The sequence below is a fragment of the Bos grunniens genome, chromosome 7 (assembly GCF_055505025.1).
Source record: "Bos grunniens cultivar Pamir isolate PY7600 chromosome 7, Bosgru_T2T1.0, whole genome shotgun sequence".
NCBI classification, from domain to species: Eukaryota; Metazoa; Chordata; class Mammalia; order Artiodactyla; family Bovidae; genus Bos; species Bos grunniens.
Window position 1 is genome coordinate 85,956,810 of NC_141171.1, and position 4,254 is coordinate 85,961,063.

General features: G+C 34.1%; 1 pseudogene across 1 annotated transcript; it reads left to right on the forward strand.

Moving 5' to 3' along the window:
• The first annotated feature begins 1,596 nt into the window (after positions 1–1,596).
• On the forward strand, positions 1,597–3,932 carry LOC147369919 (HIG1 domain family member 1A, mitochondrial pseudogene; annotated as a pseudogene). The gene has a single exon (XR_015168624.1). The product of XR_015168624.1 is annotated as an HIG1 domain family member 1A, mitochondrial pseudogene (transcript).
• Positions 3,933–4,254: the final 322 nt, after the last annotated feature.

Here is a 4,254-nt window from a genome sequence, read left to right on the forward strand (position 1 = left end):
CTGCTCACTAAACTAGAGAAAGCTCACATAGCAACCATGAAATGGGTCAGCCAAAAATAAATATACTTTTTTTTAATGGAAAAAATTAACATATACGGTTGAATATTTATACTATCTTAATTCAAATTTTAGCTTTTCTTAGCATATTTTTCCTATTGAGTATTATTTCAACAATTATCAACAAGACTTTGTCAGAAAAGCAAATATAGGTAGTGATAAAGGAATGTGAAGTATGTTAGCAAGAAAAAAATTGGATAATACTAATGAAATAAACACATAATTGAAAGAACCTCTTTTGTATAACATTTATGCACTAGACTGTATTATACTATAAAACGTGTATAACATTATGAGGAACAGTTTGGTTTTTAAAACTGAGACATACAGTGGCAAACATGTATAATACAACCATTACTAATTTAAGTTCAGAGTCTGAGGCAGTGTCATGTGCTGTTCACTCGCCATAAAGCACTAGTATTTCCTCTTGTCTGCCCTTACTACCTTCTGTGATCCATGACTCAGCACTTCTTTCTGAATATCTAATAATGTATATACTGCAGACACTCAATTTACTCTTTGGAATCCCAACTTGACTGGAATCAGGAGATGGTTCTAGGAACTTAATTATGAAGGCTGCCTTAGAGTTGGTGGCTGCATCATTATATCTTCAAGAGGACTTTTCTAAACTTTGTAAATGAAACTAGGAATTTAAGGTATAAACAAGGAACCTCCCTTGCCAGGTAGCCCACTGGAAACTTACAAAACCAGAGTTTCAATTAATTGTAAACGGAAAAGATGGACTATACCAAGAGGGATGATAAAGCTAATGAAAACTAAATAAATTTAAAATTGATACATTATTTAAATAAGCATTAAAATCTGTTATGGTTTCTCTAAAATCATGAAAAAACAAAAATAATAATGTATAAAATATGCATATGTTATCAAAAATCAACACAGCAGACCTAGTATAAATAGTTAAAACTTTTTTGAACTTCAGAACACATTTCTATGACAGCATGTTTCTGTACCTTTAGAAATCCACTGGATTTATTCCACTGGTTAAGATAAAGAATATGTCAATCATTTTGCTCTTTGAACATGCCTCTCCTCTTAGTTCTTCCATACAGTTCAGTGTGTGCTGTTCTCTGAAAGATATATGCATCATTTGTCTCCTCAGTCTTCCTTAAGCACATATATACATCTCATTTTCATCTTTACAAAGTGGTAAAGCTGATTGGATATGCTGTTGTTTTCAATCTCAAGTATTTGTACAAAATCTACTAAATATAGTCTTCATTAATGATGTAGGTGTAACACAATTTTGCCTTTAACTTCTTGGAAGTTAAACACCTTTAACCTTTTTCCAGATGTGCCTGAGAATTAAATTGACATAAAACAGATAGATTAAAACCCCCTGATACTAGTAAAGTTTAAAGATAGTAGGAGAAGGGAATGACAATGGATGAGATGGTTGGATAACATCACCAACTCAACGGACATGAGTTTGAGCAAGCTCTGGCAGCTGACAATGGACAGGGAGGCCTGGCATGCTGCAGTCCATGGGGTCACAAAGAGTTGATCATGATTGAGTGATGGAACAACAACAAAAAATAGATTAACAAGTGAAAAGCATACATATTTATGTAAGTTGTGACAGAGGAGCCCTCATAAGGACATGAAAAAAGACCCAGAAAAATGGCAAAATCTCAATACATTTATACTGGTTTGAACAAAGGGAGACAATTGTAGAAAAGTAACTGAAATATACAGGGAGATTAAAGGAAGATAAGAATTATTTTAACAAAGTTTGAAGCCAGTAGGAACCTGAAACATCTTGTAGTTGTCTGAAGATTCTTCAATCACTATGTCAAGCGACACAGACGTTTCTCTTGCTTCATATGATGAAGATCAGGGATCTACACTTATCCGAAAAGCTAGAGAGGCACCATTTGTCCCCACTGGAATGGCAGGTTTTGCAGCAATTGTTGCATATGGATAATATAGATTGAAGAACAGGGGAATACTAAAATGTCTGTTCACCTGATCCACATGCGTGTGGCAGCCCAAGGCTTCGTTGTGGGAGCAGTGACTCTTGGTATGGCCTATTCCCTGTATCAAGAATTCTGGGCAAAGCCTAAATCTTAGAAGGGGAGATGCCATCTTGGACTTGGTGGTAGTGGTGCTTGCTTTAGTTAGACATCTCATATTGAGGTTATATGTTTATGCTGAAAATAAATGTTTGGGTCAGACAAGAACATGGTAATTTGAATATTGGCTTCCTTTCTTGCAGGCTTGATTTGCCTGGTGACCAAATTCCTGGTGACTAGTTCACTAGCTAGGTCCTTCAGGGGAGTCAGATCAGCACAAAAGAAACATGTCACTTTTAAATACAGTTGATAACGGTACCTATCCACCTCCTTAAACTCTTCTGTTGAAATTAGTTCTAAAAAGACAACATGCCAATCCTGAAATGCTCCCAGTTGCTGCAGAATATCATATGTTTTTAATGTAATGTAGGAATCCTATTTACCGCAGTTAATTTAATTTTCTCTTGTAGACTGAGTGCTGTTTTAAGGTCTGTTAGCTCTTGAGGAACCTTTCAGAACAGTGCATGGAATACATTTTAAACCTCCCTGCAAGTCTATGTGCTTTTAAACCAAACCTAAAAAGCTGGTGATAGAGCCACTTTGAAGTAGTATTTATTTTAGAATCATAGTTATGGGCATGAGAATAACTTAAATTGTAGATCCCCTTTAGTTCTTTTGTAATTGCAGAATTATATTTTGCTGTTCTTATATTAGAATGATATTAAATGTTATTTTGAAACAAATGCATGTTTTAAGTGCTAATGCAAAGGTAAATGAAAATTTTTGTAAAGGTAAATTTTTAAATGTGTGCAGGAAGTTTATTTTCTCCAAAAGAATCATCAACTAAATAAAATGCCTATAATGAAAGTGATTGATGAGCAAGCTGGTTTGGTCAGACATTATACAAACTTTTGGTATATCACAGAATGCTTTGCTGTACTTGTGAAATTCCCTTGTCTAATCTTAATTTACATTCCATGGTGATAACTTGGTAAATGTAGTGTTATTAAAGTAAGTGAACCCTTCCAAAAAAAATTATTTGAACAAAGTCTGTTTATTCTCTCTGCAGAATTCTTATTCTCTCTCAGCTTTGATTCCCAGTCAAAAAATATTTCTTTTCTCCTAGTACATGGAGCACATCTCTCACATGGGAGTTTTTAATCTCTTGTTTCAGGAACAAAAGGAGATTTGAATGCTCACTCTTCTTGCATCCACTGTTTTTAGTGCCTTTAGCTCAAAATAATTCTTATGACAAAGTGACATATTTTGAGGTGGGATATTCTTCTACCCTTCAATGTCATACACAGTAAACTTTTGTTGATTGAATATGATAATCTGAGACCAGCTAAATATCCTACTCTCTAAATTAGTTGGATAAAATAGAGACACCTTAACACATAGGTCTGTTTATACCACTGTAATAAAATCAAAGAATTGTTTTACTAAAGCCTTTTTCCCCTGGCAGATAATGAAAACTTGTAGCCATTTTTCCAAACAAACCTCTCTACACATCATTTACTTTCTCAGATGCAAAGTTGACATCACTATTAAACATCTGTACAGTGGAGCAATATGTTTTAAATTACTTACAGCACTGTTAGAAGCTTGGATCATCATTCCTAGTAGCTGTCTGCACAGTAACCAGCTATCATGTGTAGGCAGACAGCCTAGTTACAATTAATGAGCTTGATCCTTCCAGCAATTGCTTCAGACATTATATCTCATTCTTAAGAGAGTCTCTATAAAATACCATGTTCTTGAAGTTCAGAAACATTTGAAATTTTTTTTATGGAGCACTAGTAAATCCTTTCTTGAAAAAAAAATGAGAGAAAGAAAAAGAGAAAAAAGTAAAAAAAACCCAAAATTCACATAGGTGCAATTTTGGATCCTTATAGATAGAAAACTCCCTGACTGGCTTGTGGTATTTTTTGGACGATTAAAAAGACAGACTGTATGTTACTGATAAACTAAGGCTAATTCAACAGTTGAAAAGTCCTTTCTGGTAAGTGATGTTTTATTTGATTTATAATGATGAATTATTGATACAATAACTGAGACATTCTACTAGCATTTTTGACACAGGAGAATCTTTAGCTTTGATATGCAATCTGTGAACATAAATGCCCATAATGGCCAATATAGAATATTAAGCATTCTGGGTTCA